The following is an 8,371-nucleotide window of genomic DNA, read 5'->3' on the forward strand; positions in this document are numbered from 1 at the left end:
TTATACCCCTGATATATACTGGATGCGCTCCACATGCTGCAGTTTTAAAAAATAATGCTCATTGCATTCGCACCTGGACCCCTACAGCAGGTTATGACCCTATATGCATTGCCATATTTGAGAGAAATTTTCTAATAAACTGGGTCTGCATTTCCTGTTCTAACCCCTTATGAAAATGAAAAATTTGTCAAAATAGATTTTTTTGGGAAAAATAAATAATTTTGCTTTTTGTAGTATAATTCTGCAAAAAATCAAAATGTAAAAATGATCATTATACCCATTTATAAATTCCTTGGGGATATAGTTTTCAAAATGGGGTCACTTGTTTGGGGTTTCCACTGTGTTGTTATTCCAGGGGCTTTCCAAATGCAACACAGTCCCCGAAAACAATCCCAACTAAATCTGCTTCTAAAAGTCAAACAGCGCTCTGTTCCTTCAAACCCCCATGTGCCCCTACAGCAGTTTAGGGCCACAAATATAATACTGACATATTTAAGAAAAAGTGGGTGACAACATTTTTCATTTTTTTATTTGTGTATATGTGTAAATTGTCTTTTCTCGTCTTTTCTTATCAATACCATATATAAAAAATATAGAAATTTCAAAATTTTATCAATATTGTAATTTAAGTATCGTGAAAAACTTAAAGGTTTAACAAATTTTCTATAAGTTTTTTTGAATAGTGTAAGATGAGCAGTTGTGAAAACTTGATGATTTTTTGGGAAATTTAGGCCTTACAAAGCCCTTTCACAACTGCATTGGTCCCTAAAGAAATGGCTTTTAAAATTTTATTAAAAATGAGGAAAATTGCAGTTTGACTTACAACCAACCTCATAAGATAAAAGGATAGTGGGAAAAGTAAATCCCACATAAAGCAGACGTATGATAAATGTTAATAACTTCATTTGTTTGGTGGTATGAATATCTGTCGGAAAAGCAGAAATTTCACATTTTGAAAATAGCTATTTTTTCAAAATTTTCACCAAATTCACTCCGTTTTCATAAATACAACATAATAAACATGAAAAAACAATATCAAAATCACTTGGTAAATTAAAGTTTTCCAAAGTTATTATCATCTAAAGTGAAGATAAAAACAAGTGTTGGTGATAAAAAGGGTTATTTTGGGTAACTTTTAAAAATAAATATATACAATATACAATATCGCCACAACCATAATGACCCCCAAAATAAAATTTCACATATTTTGTATGTATATTTTTTTATGTATTCTACTTTTTTTTACAGCTTTAGACAACAAAAATAGTCCAAAAAAGTAGAGGAAAAATGAAACATAGAAAACAAATGGCAGTCATAGCATTAATAGACATCTAAATTCAGAGTGTAGAAGAACGGGGGGGGGGGGGGTGTTCAGGGCTATAATGGCTCTAATATAATAAATCTATAGTGAGGGGCCATATTATACTGCAGGGAAAATAATCCCATATTTCCATATTTAGATTTCTATAGCAGGACAGAGACCCAAAACTTGCACAATAAACCCTGGAAAATAAAAACCTCCAACAAAGTAAAATATTTTCTTCCTTCTCTATTAAAAAAAAGTATTGAAATATAATAAATAATTCCAATAAAACAACAAGTAGAATGAATATAAACTCCATCTCATCCACTAAAATAGGCAGCGATACGGGTATAGAGACCAAATAATATAAAGTTATGTACAATCTGCTCATATTTGGTATCTCCATAATCGTAGTGACCTGTAGAAGAAGGAAAAGGTTATTCAATATCACAATACTTAAAATACAACAACAAGGCTCAAACATAGTTATTTTTTCTCAATTCTCCCACAGAAAGTGTTAATAAACATTATTCAATAAGCCAAGATGAAACTGAGGCCTAGTTTCCATCCCAGCATATCCTGGAGAGGTGTGAGACCCCCGCCCTGACATTACCCTCACAATAGTAACGTCTCCAGTCATTCAGGTGCTGATGCTGCTCTCCCGGCTCTCAGTGCAGGTGAATGGGGGAAATACACATAAAGACAATGAGAATGTAAATCCCTTTCATTATGAATAGGTCTGACAGTCACACCCAGGACCGCAGGGGTTGATGCTTCTGCAGGACTCTCCGCCCTCTTACTGTATATAAGATGATGTTTCACTCCTGAATCCTTCAGATGAGACACAACTTCTGCTGCTCGTGTATTGTGAGTGCGCTGGATGTACTGGAGGCGGCTGGAGGATATTCCTGTCCTGACTGCAGAAAGAAGCATCCGTGACGTCCGATCTTGGAGAAGAACAGGAATCTTGGGAATATAATGGAGAATTTATCTACTCAGCCTAAGATGGAGGAGACCAGAGTCTGCTGCACCTACTGCGATTCTCCTGAACCGGCTGTAAGAACATGTCTGCAGTGCGAGGCTTCTTTCTGTGAGAAACACTTACAGAGACACAGTAAGTCCTCAGAACATATTTTGGTTGATCCTGATGTTAACCTGGAGGAAAGAAAATGCTCCACACACAATGAGGTACTGAAATACTATTGTACTATGGATTCCACCTGTATCTGTGTGTCCTGCTGGGTGGCTGGAGATCACATGGGACATGAGGTGGAGATATTAGATGTGGCCTCTGAGAAGAAGAAGGAGAAGCTGAGATCTGCTGTTGAGAAAATGAACTTGGATAAAATGGAAGCAGGAAAAAAAATCCAGAATCTCACAGATCATCTATCTGGACTATGAGGCCGGGCGTTTGTCCTTCTATCAGCTGTGTGATCCCATCAGACACTTACACACCTTCACCACCTCCTTCACCGAGCCGCTCTATGCCGCCCTCTGTATGTATGACAATTGTATCCTCACAATCTTAAAATAATTTAGCAAAATTGTGGCTGTAAAATGTAAAACTAAATATCCGACTTCTAAGATCTTCTCATTTCTATTACTGTGCTGATTCATTACTGAATATATATTAATGGACATTTCTTTTGGTGCCAAAGCTCCAGATTTCCTCCATAGATGTAGAAATAAGTGATAGATATTACTGTTCTTCTCACTTGTACTTTATTAATTTGCTGTTGATGTCTTATGTGATTACTGTTGCATTGTGATCAGAAATCGTTATCTTCTACTAACGAGGAATAGATAACAATGTCTATTGTTTGTCTGTTTAGATTTATATCCTTTTTATGGTCCCATAATAATGGTTTTAACAAGATGAAATAAACAGTTAAACAATAAAAAGTTTTAAAGCACAACTTATTTTTTCCATGTGTCTGACTGATGGATTCACTTTCTTAGAATTATGTGTCTCTATGGTAACAGACAACAAACAAAAAAATCTTTTTCCTACTCCATATTCTTCCATCTGTCCCTCCTTGTAGAAGAAGGTGAAAGGAGGGATGACGGCTAAATCAGAACACACAAGGTTTATTTATTGTCAGTTACCATGGATACACATAGATCTACCTGTGAGCTGCATGCACAGAAAGATAGGGAAAAGGTCATCAAACCCAGGAAAGTGTTTCATCATTTCTCATGGGATATGTACTGGGATAATAACAGGGATTTTGTTGAGAATGCAGTCATGGACAGTGTAGACCCCTCAGCTCTCTGCAGAGGGTTTATCCACCATTACTGCCTTCTGCTCTGAGTGATGGCTGTGGCCAATAAGTAGACTTTTACAGCTGTCACTCAGAGCAGGAAGGGGGGTTTGTGTGGGAAGTCACTGACAAAAGCTGAGGGCACTTCATGAAGGATCACCAGTGGGGGGGCTGCTGCCTACTATGTTACTATGTGATGTTAAATGTTAAAAAACACTGGATACAGATAGAGAGCGATGCATCCCCACAGTCCTCCATAAGTGTTAGATTATGGGCATCAATCTTGAGCAAGCCGTTGCAAGGCTCTTTACTATGTACATCCAATGTCAGGACATAGCAGAAAAAAGGAGACAACAGAGGACGTCGCCTCGGGTGATAACGTCTGGTGTTTCCAGCTGTATCGTAGGGAGAATTAGAGGTGCTCACCTGGTGAATTCAGACAAGCATGGGGATCAGTAATATAGACAACGTGGGTCCAATCTGCTAGGTGTATTTGTAGGGGGTGTCACTGTCTGTGCAGCTCCCACAGCTCAAAATGCGGAGGCACCACTGGGGGTCCAGTAAATGGCATAAGACAAAGTGGACAAAAGGCAAGAGCTGTCGTGGGGCGCTGACAGTGCACTTCCCCAGAAATTCACATACTCCAAATAGTAAAAAAAATACTGATTACTTTGTTATTTTATTATTCATTTTATCAAAGAAAAAAATGAAGGACATGCTTAATATAATGGTCCTCTGTGACGCATTTCGGGTACTCGACCCTTTCTCAAACATAGGACGATGAATGGGCAGGATAATACACATTGACAGTCTTATATACTAATACATAGAAAACAAATGACTTGTGGAACTTCCGGCTCATATTAGGTTAGATGCGCATGTGCAGAGATGGAAGTTTCACTCTGAAACGCTGGTACGTGTAAGACATTAGTTTTCTATGTATTAGTATATAAGACGGTCAATGTGTATTATCCTGCTCATTTGCTGGTATGCAGCAAAAATGGCATACGAAGGGAGACACCGTTTTATTGCCCTCCCTGCTCCTCTGACCCTGGTCTCTGTAACTATCCCTGATTTGAAATTTTCCACACAGTCCCACATTATTAAAAAATGTTTACTTTCGGGAGAGTAAAATTGTATTAATTGCATTGGAAAATTTGATTTGCGGCAGCAATTTATCATCCTCATTTTTTTCTTCAAAATACCCCTTATACCCCTGATGAATACTAGATGTGCTCCACATGCTGTGCCCAGAAACGGCGCCATTACAGAGAAATTGCAGTTTTTAAAAATAATGCTCATTGCCTTCTGAGCCGCGCCATGGGCCGTACAGCAGGTTATGACCCTATATGCATTGCCATATTTGAGAGAAATTTTCTAATAAACTGGGTCTGCATTTCCTGTTCTAACCCCTTGTGAAAATGAAAAATTAGGGGTTAAAATAGCTTTTTGGAAAAATAAATATTTTTTCTTTTTGTTGTATAATTCTGCAAAAAGGTAAAAATGATCATTATACCCACTTATAAATTGCTTGGGGGGTACAGTTTGCAAAATGGGGTCACTTGTTTGGCGTTTCCACTGTGCTGTTATTCCCCCCATGTGCTCCTACAGCAGTTTAGGGCCACAAATATAATACTGACATATTCAAGTTTTCATTAGTGTATGTGTGTAAGTTGTGGGAGTAAGTGAAAAAGGAAAATCACTAATAAAAACATGAAAAATGTGTCACCCAATTTTTCTTGAAAATTTTTCTAAATTTTATCAATATTGTATTTTAACTATCGTGAAAAACTTAAAGGTTTTACAAATTTTCTATAAGTTTTTTGAATAGTGTAAGATGAGCAGTTTTGAAAACTTGCTGATTTTTTGGGAAATTTGTGAAATTTAGGCCTTACAAAGCCCTTTCACAACTGCATTGGTCCCTAAAAAATGGCTTTTGAAATTTTATTAAAATGCAGAAAATTGCAGTTTGACTTACAACCCTTCTACCAACCTCATAAGATAAAAGGATAGTGGGAAAAGTGAACCCCACATAAAGCAGACGTATGATAAATGTTAATAACTTAATTTGTTTTCACCACATTCACCCTGTTTTCATAAATAAATGACTAATAAATATCACTCAAATTTTTTTGCTAACATAAAGTTCAATGTGCCATGAAAAAACAATATCAAAATCACTTTTTTAAATTAAAGTTCTCCAAAGTTATTATCATCTAATGTGACGCTGAAAACAAGTGTTGGTGATAAAAAGGCTTTTAAGTTTTAAAAATAAATGTATACATTTACGAAATCGCCACAACCATAATGACCCCCAAAATAACATTTCACGTATCTTGGATGTTTTTGCTTAGATTTTTTAAATGTATTCTACTTGTTAGACAACAAAAACAGTCCAAAAAAGTTAAGGGAAAAAACACATAAAGAAAACAAATGGCACTTGTAGCATTAATAGACATCTAAATTAAGAGTGTAGAAGAACGGGGTGGGGGGGGTCAGGACTATAACGGCTCTAATATAATAAATAAAAAGTATTGAAATATAATAAAAAATTCCAATAAAACAACAAGTAGAATGAATATAAACTCCATCTCATCCACTAAAATAGGCAACGACACGGGTATAGAGACCAAATAATATAAAGTTATGTACAATCTGCACATATTTGGTATCTCCATAATCGTAGTGACCTGTAGAAGAAGGAAAAGGTCATTCAATGTCACAATACTTAAAACACAATAACAAGGTGTAGTTAAAGTTTTTTTTCTCAATCTTCCCACAGAAAGGGTTAATTATAATTAATGAAATCAGATGAAAGTGAAACTCTCCACCACACCCTGAAAAGGTGTGAGACCCCCGCCCTGACGTTACCCTCACAATAGTAACGTCTCCAGTCATTCAGGTGCTGATGCTGCTCCCCTGGCTCTCAGTGCAGGTGAATGGGGGAAATACACATAAAGACAATGAGAATGTAAATCCCTTTCATTATGAATAGGTCTGACAGTCACACCCAGGACCGCAGGGGTTGGTGCTTCTGCAGGACTCTCCGCCCTCTTACTGTATATAAGATGATGTTTCACTCCTGAATCCTTCAGATGAGACACAACTTCTGCTGCTCGTGTATTGTGAGTGCGCTGGATGTACAGGAGGCGGCTGGAGGATATTCCTGTCCTGACTGCAGAAAGAAGCATCTGTGACGTCTGATCTTGGAGAAGAACAGGAATCTTGGGAATATAATGGAGAATTTATCTACTCAGCCCAAGATGGAGGAGACCAGAGTCTGCTGCACCTACTGCGATTCTCCTGAACCGGCTGTGAGAACATGTCTGCAGTGCGAGGCTTCTTTCTGTGAGAAACACTTACATAGACACAGTAAGTCCTCAGAACATATTTTGGTTGATCCTGATGTTAAACTGGGAAAAAGAAAATGCTCCACACACAAGGAGGCGCTGAAATACTATTGTCCTATGGATTCCACCTGTATCTGTGTGTCCTGCTGGGTGGCTGGAGACCACAAGGGACATGAGGTGGAGATATTGGATGTGGCCTCTGAGAAGAAGAAGGAGAACCTGAGATCTGCTGCTGAGAAAATGAACTCTAAAAAAATGGAAGCAGGAAGAAGAATCCAGAATCTCACAGATCATGGGGTAGAAGAAGAAAAGAAATTATCTGGACTCACTGAGAAAGTCACTAATCTGTTTACTGATCTGAGGAAGAAGCTGGATGATCTAGAAAGGAGAGTCCTGGGTGAGATCTCCAGACAGAAGTATCAAGTGTCAACCTCAGTCTCTAACATGATCCGGCAGATGGAGCTACACAAGGATGAGCTGACCAAGAAAATTCATCAATTTGAGGAGTCATGTAATATCACAGATCCATTGGCCTTCTTACGAGATGATTTAACCAGAGGTGACATCATTGATCAGAGCTGGGATGTTCTCGGTGCTAAAAGAAAAGCTCAGAGTCTGGATGATGTCATAGTGTCACAGATATTATACAGAGGACTGCTGCGCTTTGCTGATGATCTGAATAATATGAGAAGAAAACAACAGTTCCCAGTGATTAAAAAATCTGAGGTATTACTGGATAAAAACTCAGCTCATAATAACATCGTTGTTTCAAGGAGTCTCAGATCTGCTTCATATAACGCAACGTCACAGAACAGACCCGATGGGCCCAAGAGGTCAACGTCTGGTCAGGTGTTCAGCTCCTGCTGCTTCTCCTCTGGGAGACATTACTGGGAGGTGGATGTGAGTCAAGTCAAGACATGGATCATTGGAGTGGCCGGGGAAAGTCTGGAGAGGAAGTGGAGGGGTGAAGAATCCTTTATTGGTTACAATAAGAAATCCTGGGCTGTTAATTTCTCTCAAACCCTATGTGCAAGTCATAGTAATATCCATACACCTCTAGAATCAGAGTCTCCTGTGAAGGTTGTTGGGATCTATCTGGACTATGAGGCCGGGCGTCTGTCCTTCTATCAGCTGTGTGACCCCATCAGACACTTACACACCTTCACCGCCTCCTTCACCGAGCCGCTCTATGCCGCTTTCTATGTGGAGAAGAATGGCACTGTCAGTATCGTGAAATAATTACAGTAAAATGTTAGTTGTTAAGCCTTAAAGTGAATCTCTACCTTCCTAGATTCTTTAATAGCTTTGTCTAGAATTGTTTGCTGAAGTTTTACTAAATATATGTTTTATAGCAGTTTGGTCTGTTCTTATGCTGTCCATTTGGGAGACTGTGACAGCCGTCACTCAGATGAAGGAAGAGGGGCTTGTTGTGCAGGGCAATGCTGAGATCAGAGCAT

At 38.4% G+C, this 8,371-nt stretch overlaps 1 pseudogene; it reads left to right on the forward strand.

Annotated features, from left to right (window-relative positions):
• Window positions 1-6,659: 6,659 nt before the first annotated feature.
• On the forward strand, window positions 6,660-8,153 carry LOC140076095 (nuclear factor 7, ovary-like; annotated as a pseudogene).
• Window positions 8,154-8,371: the final 218 nt, after the last annotated feature.

This window comes from Engystomops pustulosus, chromosome 8 (assembly GCF_040894005.1).
Source record: "Engystomops pustulosus chromosome 8, aEngPut4.maternal, whole genome shotgun sequence".
Classification (NCBI taxonomy): domain Eukaryota; kingdom Metazoa; phylum Chordata; class Amphibia; order Anura; family Leptodactylidae; genus Engystomops; species Engystomops pustulosus.